This window comes from Danio aesculapii, chromosome 7, assembly GCF_903798145.1.
Source record: "Danio aesculapii chromosome 7, fDanAes4.1, whole genome shotgun sequence".
Lineage (NCBI taxonomy): Eukaryota > Metazoa > Chordata > Actinopteri > Cypriniformes > Danionidae > Danio > Danio aesculapii.
In genome coordinates this window covers 64737711-64750136 of record NC_079441.1, presented here as the reverse complement: position 1 = coordinate 64750136, position 12426 = coordinate 64737711, and positions in this window count along the sequence as shown.

The following is a 12426-nucleotide window of genomic DNA, read 5'->3' as shown; positions in this document are numbered from 1 at the left end:
TGTTTACATGTATTCAGTTTTTATTTCAATTTCAGCCATAATATTGAATAATCTAAAATTACAGTTTGTAAAGTTTATTGTTTTCTGTCTTTTAATAGATATATTATTCACCTTATTCTTCACGTACGAGCGGGCGCAGCCATTGGAATCTTTTTGGCTCGAGACTTCCGGTCTCATCCACTTCCAATCATTTTTAGACGTTAAAAACAGCTCGGTTTGCTGCTTGATGTTGCAAACTGACGTTTTCTTATTATATTATCCTACTTTGTCTGTATACATGAAAACACTTGTTTGTAGAGTAAGTAGTTTGACCGTTTTCTGCCGTTTATTATTCCCAGTAATTTCTCCCATAGGTAGCTGAGTCTGAAGTTCTAAAACAATTGCAAAAACGAGCGCACTTCCGCCTCGAAGAATAAGGTCAATATGAGAGACTTGGTTTGTCTACAATAGGATTTGCAGAGAAAACCTTAAATAAAAATGAAACAGTGAAAAAATGTAACTTTTTTTTTTCATGTGTTTCTCATTTTTTTTACACTCTCAAAATAATTTGGCATAAATTCACATAATTTTTACAAAATTCGGTCGCAGTGGGTAACACGCTCACCTCACAAAAAGAAGGTCGCTGGTTTGAGCCCTGGCTGGGTCAGTTGGCGTTTCTGTGTGAAGTTTGCATGTTCTCCCTGTGTTGGCATGGGTTTCCTCCGGGTGCTCCGGCTGCTCCGGTTTCCTCCACAAGTCCAAAGACATGTGGTACAGGTGAATTGGGTAAGCTAAATTGTCCGAGGTGTATGTGTGTGGATGTTTCCCATAAATCCATGTGTGGATGTTTACATAAAAAATGTCAAATTAAAAAGACTTTCTCCAGAAGAAAAAATATTATCAGACATACTGTGAAATTTCCTTGCTCTGTTAAACATCATTTGGGAAATATTTAAAAAAAAGAAAAAATCAAAGGGGCGCTAATAATTCTGACTTTAAATGTATATTTTATGAACCGGCTGTGACATATTTTAAGTTTTGATATTATTGGGCTCGTTGGCCACTGTAAGCATTATTCACACTTTATTTCTTTGAAAATAACTGTATACAAGTAATTATAAAAGTCATAATAAATAATCATGAAAAATCCCTCATGTGACTGACGTGTGTGACCTAGTTAAATATCAATTGAATAGCTGAAAAAATATATAATAGTTCTCAATTGGGTTTGAAAATAACAAAGGTTAAAACCAGACCCTAAAATATCCAGCATTCACCAAACCAAATGTGAAAATAAGCAAGCTACCAAGGAAGTTTATGATATCTAAAAAATCCTGGAGGGAATTTGGGATATTTGGAGAAATTTATAGTGGAGCTGTCAACTGCTCGTTCAGTTTAATAAAAATTCCATCACCTCTACAAAGATAATATCCCTAAATGTCAAGCCGAGTGTCAGTCTTCTGCTTTATTTTCAGGGAAGTATTGATTTTCGAAATTCAGTAGCGCCACTGGCAATAAAACACATTAAAAAGTGTAGCTCAACTCAGATTTAATCATGCATTCGTTTAAAAATAATAAAAAAAAAAAACACTTATTTTCCCATGTTAATGTTTGCACGCCTCTTCTGTTGTGATGGATTTACCACCGACTCGGGGGAAGTTGCACTATTTAAGAGAAAAGACCTAATGTGCCGTTAATTGTCTCCTGAAGCAAAGACACAGCAAAATCAATTATACAGTGACTGCACAAAGGCAAGTAAAAAAGAAGAAGGCAATCCTCTGGAGGGATGGAGTTGAGAAACTTTCCAAACTTTTAAACATGGCCCATCGACTTTATATCGCTGAAATAAATCCAATAGGTAACAGGCTAAATGTCTTTTGGGACAGCCTTGTTATCTGGAAAAGAAGTTAGACACACTTTGCATGGTGTCATTAAAGAGTGTGCTATCATTTAAATAATGGAGTCATTATACAGTATAGATTAATGTGATTGCACCAGGTAGGACATTTATATTGATCCTAGAACAACATTCCAATCAGCCAATCAGATGTATGTTTACAGTTTATGTTAAGTTTAGGCTTACAGTCACAGTTAAGCACTTCTACATCATTAGCTATGTTTCCATCCAAATATGCAAATTAGACTTGTGTACAAAAGTGGAATATCGCATAAAACATTTGAGTAACATTTTACTTGAAGGGGTGTTCATGAGACTGTCATAAAATCTTTATAATCATGTGAATGAGGACTTATGCATGTTTATGACAACTGTATTAAATGTCATTTGCTCAGTTATGTTATTTTAAATGCAAAGATGACAATAGCCTCTTTCACACATACAGACCTTTCTGGAAAATTACAAAGACAACATATTTTTGGAAGATGTTGAAGAACAAACCCCTTGGAACACAAGTGCAGTACAGTTCTTACCACAGTATTTGCATACACAGCAGCACAAGTGCAGTAAAGATGGAGTTTACTTGTTTTTACTCCAGTTTACTGCAACTTATACTGCTGTTAAACTTTATTGTACTGTATTTGTACTGTGTTCATCCTTCATTGCATTGCAATTTTGCAATTGTACATCATTTTACTGCAGTTATACTTCTATATACTGCCGTTGTACTACAGTTTTACTTCAGTTTACTGCAGTTATTTTTTGTAAGGGTTACAGTATGTTCCTGACAGTAATTTTTTGAGAGTTCATTTTAAGTCCATCTCCTGCTCTGAAAAGTAGCCCACGTCTTTTTTATTGTCAGCAAGAGCTCCCGCTTTGATATCCTGGCCACCTTCTGACTTGAAATGGTTCTGGTACCTCAAGAGTACCTCTTGACTTCTCTGTCTATAGAAATGTCCATTAAGTCAGTCTTTATCTATTTTATTACACTTCAACTTGTGATTGGTATAAAGTGTGGGTCAGGTTTCATGATTCTTTTCCCTAGTAAATCCTGTGAGAAGCTGACACATAGTACTTATGAAGACTCTAAGAAAATATTTTCTTCTCAACTTCTCAACTGTCAGGTTAGGGTAATTAGGCAAGTTATTGTATAATGATGGTTTGTTCTGTAGACTACCGAAAAAATATATAGCTTAAAGGGGTTAATAATTTTGACCTTAAAATGTTTTTAAAAAAAAAAATTCTAGCTGAAATTAAACATATAAGAGTTTCTCGAGAAGAAAAAATATTATCAGACACACTGTGAAAATTTCCTTACTCTGTTAAACATCATTTGTGAAATATTTTAAAAAGAAAAAACAAATTCGGTGGGGGGGGGGGGGGGGGGGGGGGTGGCTAATAATTCTGACTTCAACTGTATATATATATATATATATATATATATATATGCACAGCTGAAACTATGTGTTGTGATGACGCAACTACTCTTTCCACCTCTGAAGTAAAGTAAAGAGAAAGTAAAGAGCCTGAATGGAGGAGGCTCATTCTTTATCCTCGCTCTGCAGATGGTCTGTTTAACTGTTTTCTCGCTAGTTAAGCATTCAATTTTACCTCCTACAAAGTCCGCCATGTAAATAGCAAATGTGCCATGGCGTGACACAACTGACTCTTAAAAGGAATGGAAGAGAAGACTCTGATTGGTTTAATGCGCGTTATGTTCAAAACACACCCATTACTCAGTAAGAAAATAAGTACGACCCTGTTAGACCATGCTCTGGGGCGCAAAGCAATTTTTTCTGTCCTTAAAATAGCAAAAGTGGATTAAGACACTCCCTTAATGCTTTTGCGCCATGCTTTTGTGCCTAGATCGTTAAAATAGAGCCCATATCTTGTAAAATAACTTGTAAAATATTATGTACTGTCATCATGGCAAATACAACACGTTTTATGTTGAGGAATATATATTTCTCAAATTCTGTCATCCTTTACTCAATTGAAACAAATCAGTTTGAACACAAAAGAAAGCTGGAAACACCTTTATGGACATCAATGGTTTCCAGCTTTTTTTAATGTATTTATTTAGGATCAACAGTAAAAAAAAAAAAAAACATAAAGATTTTGAACTACTTGATATAGACAAAATAGTAAGTAACTTTTAGTTTTGTGGCTGAACTATTTCTTTAACAACAACCTCAATAGATTGAAGTGTTTTCCAATACAACCTGTACATGATAAGTACATCATCATCCCAAACAATTCATCCTTTTTTCATGCATGTACATAATCTAGCAGCTAATATAAAAAAGATCCAAGAAATCACATCGGAATAGCTGAGCAGGGTCAAGATTGAGCTAATCCACGAAAAAAAAAAAGTTTCATTCATGAATGAGTCACAGTCTATTTTTACTTTCAGAACAGAACAAGTACAAGCTGTATTACACATCGTCATGTAGTTACATAATTGTGTTTGACTTTCTATAAAGTCTTTAAATGAATGTTTCTCATTCTTCTTATAATGGAAGTCAATGATTTTCAAAATAATGGGCATGGGCCTAATTTTTCAACATTAATTCTTGAAATAGTTTTTCTCAACTTGTATTTTGGTCTCTCTGCTCCCATGGAAACCATATATTATTTATGTCATTGCCTTAATTTTGTAGTTTTAATATTATTTCATGTTTTATGTGCATTATTGTTTTGTCTTGTTTTTTGTTTTGTTTTTTTGCGGCCATTTTACCTGTAAAGAAAAGTTGCTTAATTGCACATTTTAAATATGATGCATAAAAATATCTGATTATTGTTTATACAGTCGAAGGCAAAATTATTAGTCCCAAAATTTGAATTATTTTTCAAATATTTCCCAAGTGATGTTTAGCAGAATGAGGCAAATTTGACAGTATTTCCTATAATATTCTTTTTCTGGAGAAAGTCTTATTTATTTTTCAGACCCGTAGGTGGGGGGTGGGGGTGGGGGGGTCGGGTTCTGGTGGTTCGAAAGACTCACCCCTCACTGACAAGGGTCTACAATTTGTCCCATACATGAGCTCATTTGTCCTATTTTGACTGCTATGCCATCATGAATTGTGAAAATAACCCATCGAAAGGGCTTTAAGATCAAGCAGAATCCTCTGTTGGCTGATGTGATTTCAGTTAATCAGTTTTGGCCAATGCTAACAATTATTTTTCATGAGTCCAACATCTAGCTGTGCAAACACACATACAATCTGATGCGAGTGAAGTCATCTATTTCAAATGTACTTCTTTTTACAAGAGAGAAAAATTGTGAAGCTCTACATTATTGTTATTATTATGTTTTCATTTTTTGTTATTCGAATGGCCAAATTCTGACTGAAGAAAGTTGACTGTCTGTTGTTTGTGACTGTTTGTAATAAATGACAACAGTTAATGTAAAATAAGTAAATAAGTAAAATAAGTAATATAAATAAAGTAATAAGTAATAAGTAATAATTAAAGTAATAATTAAAGTAATAAGTAAAGTAATAAGTAAATAAGTAAAGTATTAAGTAAAGTAATAAGTAAAGTATTAAGTAAAGTTATAAGTAATTACTTTACTTATTACTTTACTTAATACTTTACATATAACTTTACTTATTACTTTACTTGTTACTTATTGCTGCTCATGCTTTTTTTCTTCTAATGCAAGTGAATGAATTTCAAAATATGACAATAATGTCACCAATCGAGTCACCATTTATTCTTATTAAATGGGAAAGAGCGGCATGAATAATCCTCACATATTTCAGGAACACTTATCTACCTCTTTCCATGTGAAAAACGAAAATAAAATAAATAAAGTCTCAAATATAAGGCTAGACACACACCAAACAATGTTCAGCAGCCAGTCCATTAACTTCAGCTCTCTGCTTCATCAGTATGGCCAGAGTTAAAATAAGCGAGGATCGTTCCTGCTGTGCTTGAATAATGGAGATGCTAATTCCACTTCAGAGTAATATATCCTCTCATATCATCTTTATGTTTAAAGGCATAGTAATTCTGCACCAATGAATTACAAAAATGACAATAGAAATAATCCTCCTTAAGGCTTATTTGTAAAATGTCTCTGCATATTATCAACTGGAATAAGTAATATATACATTTTTTAACAGTGACAAAATTACCATCTTTCTTTAAATTGTATTATGTCTTTATACCGGGAATGTCAAATTGATTGTGGTCAAAAAAAAAGGTTTATTTAATGCAGAATATTTGAAAAATGCCCTTGTAGTCAGATTTATCTAATATTAAACTGTTTCATTCACATATCAGAACATTTTCAAAGTAAAATGTCCAATGAAAGTTACTTAACAGACCAGTTTTACTACAAAAAAAAATGAATGTGGTAACATTTTTTTTACGCTGATTGTTGTATGTGTTACAGTAGTTAAAAATATAGTATCTGTAATATCAGTAAACATCTTGTATTATGTTGTACTGCAAAAGTAACACTAAACCTAACCAATAGTTTTAACCAAAGCAAACAGAAGAATTATTGGCAGCATCTACAAGTTTATTATCAAGGGTCTTGTACTAGGTGACCAAATTTACTATGCCTATATATGAAACTGGTCATGGATTGTAATTTATAGGCAGCCAGGAGTCAGCTCACTAGGCAGGGTGTGGCATCAATTGAAGCAGGGGCAGGACCAAACCAAAGGAACAAGCAGCTGCTTCCTGCAGAGAGACACGGAACACTTCCCAAAAATAAAAAGAGCAGTATTAATACATAAAGGGACATAACAATGTCAAAATGCATTAGTTTATAAACCATACACTACCAAAATAGTGTTTGTAAAGGTCATAACATATAGTTCAAGGAGCCACATTAAGGTTTTTGGGTTGCATTGGGTTGGCAAAGGGATTTCAATGAAAACTAGCCTTTGGGATAATCTGGAAATACATTTTATTTAAAAATACATATACATACTTAGGTGTATGGGTGTTTCCCAGTAATGGGTTGCAGCTGGAAGGGCATATGCTGTGTAAAACATATGCTGGATAAGTTGACGGGTCATTCTGCTGTGGCGGCCGCACATTAATAAAGGGACTAAGCCAAAAAATAAATGAATGAATGAATGAATGAATGAATGAATGAAAATTTACACATGTTGATTAATGTACACTATATGCCTTAAAATAATTTAGAACATATATAAATATGAAAACTAATAATAGTTATTGGTATTTTACTGCCTCTAGTGTTAATTTTAACTACAATCTGGAGTGAATTGTATCAATATTCTACACTTTAAAAGTGATGGGTTGTTTCAACCCATATTTGGGTAAAATATTGCTGAGCTTGTTCATATTTTACTACGGTGATGACATGTACCCTCTTTATTACAGGAATCGTCCAGATCTCTATATTGCCTAAAATATCCAGTTCTGGCTGTCTGAACACATATTCACATCACTTTGATTATTCTCTATCAGTGGTGTACTGAATAATCATACTTAAGTAAAAAGTACCATTACTTGCCTAAAAATGTAGTGCAAGTAGAGTAAAAGTATCTGCTGTAAATATTACTCAAAGTATGAGTAAAAAGTAGCTCTTTCAAAAGTACTCAAGAATAGTGAGTAGTGAGTATTACGCTGTAAAAAGCTGATGCATTTACATGTAGTTTGTAGATGTGTGCAAACGTAACATTCTGTAGTGCATTTAGTAATTTCCCAGCAGGCACACAACATCATAAGACGTTAATACTAGGTTAGATTTAGGTCATGAAGTCAGGTGACCAAAATTCCATGTCTAGCCAGTGTCTAAGGACGAAGTTATTTTGATGTCCAATAACGACGTGAAATAACATTGATGATTTGGATGATTTTAGATTGTGTTGGAAAGTGACCAAAATTAGCAGCACGGTGGCACAACGTGTAGCACTCTCGCCTCACAGCAAGAAGGTCGCTGGTTCGAGCCTCGGCTGGGTCAGTTGGCATTTCTGTGTGAAGTTTGCATGTTATCCTCATGTTGGCATGGGTTTTCTTCGGGTGCTCTGGTTTCCCCCTAGTCCAAAGACATGCGGTATAGATGAATTGGGTAAGCTAAATTGTCCGTAGTGTATTTTTGTGAATGAAAGTGTGTGGATGTTTCCCAGTGATGGGTTGCAGCTGGAAGGGCATCTGCTGTGTAAAACATGTGCTGGATAAGTTGGCGGTTCATTCCGCTGTGGCGACCCCAGATTAATAAAGGGACTAAGCCGAAAAAGAAAATCAATGAATCCATGAATTATTTTCTTAATGGTGGTCCTACTTCATGATGTCCAACTGACCGGCTAGATTTTACTAACATTAGTTTGACAGTTGTCCTGTTTCCAACCAGAGTGCTACAATGGCACCAACAGTAGAAATAGGTTGTTTTAGAATGATCTCAACAGGTGTCAGTTGAGCCACTGTTGCAGCAGGACGTCAACCATAAACATAACAATGCTTTAACTAAAGCATTAACTAAAGCTATAATTAAAGCAGTTTGCCATGTATTGTGGCAGCTGTATTAAGTCTATTTTGTGTTTATCTAAATACACCTGCCATCATACATGGCAAACTGCTTTGTAACGTTACGTCCAACTGTGTGGATTTCTTTTATCTTTGTCATGATGACGGTACATAATATTTTACTAGGCATTTTTCAAGATACTAGTTTAAATGACATTTAGGCCCAATCCCAATTCTATTTGGATATAATGTGGCAATAAGATTGTATCCGTACTGTGTATTTACATAGTGTTGTAGATGATGTATTCTGGGAAATTTTCCTACCCCTTAGTTTCGAGTGTGATCCTGAAAAATCTCTCATTGGAGGGGTATCTAGCCCTTTTCCTTAGCTCTATACCTTCAAGCTAAAGAGAATGGGGTATATGCTGAAGCATGCTAATAGGACTTTTAATTTGCCAGTAGCCTGGGTTAATCATTTCCGGTGAAGTGTATGCCAATGCAAATTCGGCACGTTAAAGGTCTGTTTTCTTTCAAAATCTGCGATCTCCAGTGGCTGAGTGATATCCAATATAAAGTGGGTCTCAGATTGTACAAGAAGCACTGAATCAAATTACATTTTTCCCGCAGTGTCTTTATAATATGAGCATTTATTTTACCCCAGTATAATCAATGGAGCTTCTGCGCTAGCCTGCTGGTTCTGATGGGCGCGTGTGAGCAAACAGCTTTTTGTCTCGTTTTACGCTTGAGCAACTGAATGAATGTTAAAGTCTGTTTAACTGATTGTATTTGAATTACATTACAACATCGATACTGTGAAAGGAATCGTATAAATTGGAAAAAAACTCACAATAACAGGTCACCAGAAGTTTATCAGTATGGGAAACACACTAGCTCGGCAATACCCTATTGGGACAAGGGGATGGGCTAAGGGGTAGAACTGGGATTGGGCCTTAAAGACTTTAATAGGTTAATTAGACAAGTTAAGGTAATTAGGCAAATCATTGTATAATGATGGTTTGTTGTGTTGACTATCGAAAGAAATATTTCTTAAAGGGGCTAATAATATTGACCTTAAAATGATTTTTACAAAAATTAAAAACTGCTTTTATTCTAGCCAAAATAATACAAATAAGACTTTCTCCAGAAGAAAAAATATTATAGCAAATATCATGAAAATGTCCTTGCTCTGTTAAACATCATTTGGGAAAAAAAACACTGTTATATTTGTGCACTGTTTAACATTTGCACATTTAAAAATTACACATATTCATTGCACTACATTACACTGATTCATTTATTTGAACTGTACATACCCACTGCACATGGACATTTGTAATTATGTACACACCCACTGTGCATTTACATTTATAATTATGTTTATCTATCTGCACACTTCTGATTATTAATAGCAACCTGTACATATATTAACTTATTGTAAATCTCTGTTTATAGCTAATACAACCTGTATATTTGTTGATAGTACATCCATCTGTAAATATCACCATAGTTTTTCTATAACTGCACTTTATAACTTATACCTGTATCCTGCACTTGCTGCTATTGCACTGCTGGTTAGACCTAAACTGCATTTCGTTGCCTTGTTCTTGTATATGTGTAATGACAATAAAGTTGAATCTAATCTAATCTAATCTAATCTAAAAAGATTCACAAGAGGACTACTAATTTTGACTTCTACCATATTTAATATCTAAGTGCACCTGCCATCATACATGGCAAACTGCTTTAATGATGCTTAATAAATGGTTTTTCAATCTAGTATAATGTTACTGTCACAGGTAGGCTCACTCACAAATGCACGGATCTCCACGGATCTCCAACATAGGCTCAATCTGAAAACAAAGCCTTATATATGTTTCTGGTGATCGCGAATTATAGCCAGAAGTACGTATGGCTGCATTTAGTTTTTAAAATAAACAGTACAGGGCAGTTTGACGTCACTCCTTTTTACACATACCAGCTGACTGCTTACCTCCGTATAGACAGCTTTCCCGCTCTTACCAGTTTATCTAGTTAACTCGCCATGTACATCGGTGGACTTGAGATGCAGAGAGGAGATGACCACGATGATAGGGTTAGAGTCCGGTGAAGAACGATTCCAAAAAAAAAAAAGCAGCTAAGACAAAAACAGAAGCCAAAAATTAAAACAAACAAGTAAATAACTTAAGAACATAATGTGTTAAAATCTGAAAACGTGGTAAAAATTAGCAGAGGGATTTTTTTCTGGATTGCTTTTTAAAACTGTAATTTGGGTTTAGGGAAGAGGGTGGACAGGACAATTGGTGCATTAGAAAACACTATTGGTTGGGTTCAGGGAAGGAGGAGGGTGGGTCAGTCAGTCGTTCAGTCAGCATGTCGACAGCAGCCTTTAGTGGATTAATGCGAGAAGAGCAGATGCAAATGCGAGATTAATTTATATCTTAATAAGCATACATAGCGCCCTTTTGGCGGATTCGCAAAAACAAAAACGGCAAAAAAAAAACATAGCTCCTGGGACATATTTGGCTCTCTCCAGAAATGTATATAGAGGTACATTTTCAGAATGAGCCTGGCTTGAGTTATTGAAACACATCAAAGAACTAAACACTCAGGGGTATAAATACACAGGACCTAGTTGAACTGAATAAACACAGGGGTGTGACACAGGTGTAACTAACAAACATTAACACACAGCGGGAAAACAGAACAAAGAAATAACATGACGCAAACAGAAGCACATGGAACAAACACATGGGACAACGCATGACTCAACACATAGACCAGGGGTGCCCAAACTTAGCCCTGGAGGGCCGGTGTCCTGCAAAGTTTAGTTCCAACCCCAATCAGACACACCTGGGCTAGCTAATCAAGCTCTTAGTAGGCTTTCTAGAAACATCCGTGCAGTTGTGTTGAGGCAAGTTGGAGCTAAAATCTGCAAGACACTGGCCCTCCAGGACCAAGTTTGACAGTAACGTTACAATAAACTGTGTCTTTCATTTCAGTGTTGGTCTTTTCTGTTACACTGGGAGTTGTTTGAATGTTACTTTTCCTCTCAGCTTTCCTTGTCCTTTACGGAGGATACTTTTGCATCTGACCATGAATTTCTAGCTTTTGCATGAAACAGCACGCATAATGAGTTTTTCCAGGCATGAGAAAGCTCAATTTTTTGTTGTGGGTTTCTGTCTAGCACACAGACACACACACACGTTTCCTCTGCCTGAGGCAAAGCTGCTCTCTGCACAGAAATCAGCTTAAGTTCTCTTGCTGTATAGAATGGGACACTTGCTATCTTTAAAGAGGAGAGAAAGCCTTTTAACATGTTGCTCCTATGCATCCAGCACTACACATTAATTGACTGGCCAGAGTCGTGGGCAGCGTGCCAGAGAAATTCAAACTGCTTTGTGTGCGACAGATTTTAATTGGAAATGTGTCAGAGTACAGAGCTCCACTCTGTATAATCTCACCACCAAGCCTGGTGTCATTGTTTGCGCATGCTTATGAATGGAGATGAAGTTATTTTGAATAAAGCTTTGAATTTGGGTCTTTCCCATGTGGATGTATGGGTCCTAAAGTTCTCGATTTCAGTACATGCATTTTAAATTCCTCACTTTTAGATTAGATTAGATTCAACTTTATTGTCATTACACATGTACAAGTACAAGGCAACGAAATGCAGTAATCATGACATCACAGTTCCATAATCTTTTGCTGTGGTTGATGCGCAGTCGAATCTCATCCATTTTGTTCACCAGTAACCGTACATTGGCGAGAAAGATGCTGGGTAAAGAGAGCCAGTGTGGTGTTAGCTTTATCTTAGCTCTTAGCCCGCCGCGCTTCCCCTGTCTTTGTTTACGGTCTCTACGCTGCTTTCGAGCACTTCCGCCCGGCCAGGTAGGGCGCTCAGGCCCGGGTGTTCTGGCGATCTCAGGGATGAGTCGAAGATTGCTAATAAAACTGTCCGGAATGCAATATCCAAGATCTCCTGTCGGGTGTACGATGTAAAGGCACTGCTGTTCTGCACTAACAGACCCGAAATGAGCAGGAATAATACTGCAAAATTGCAGAAACTGGAGAGACGCTGAGCCTCGCGATGTGACCGCGCC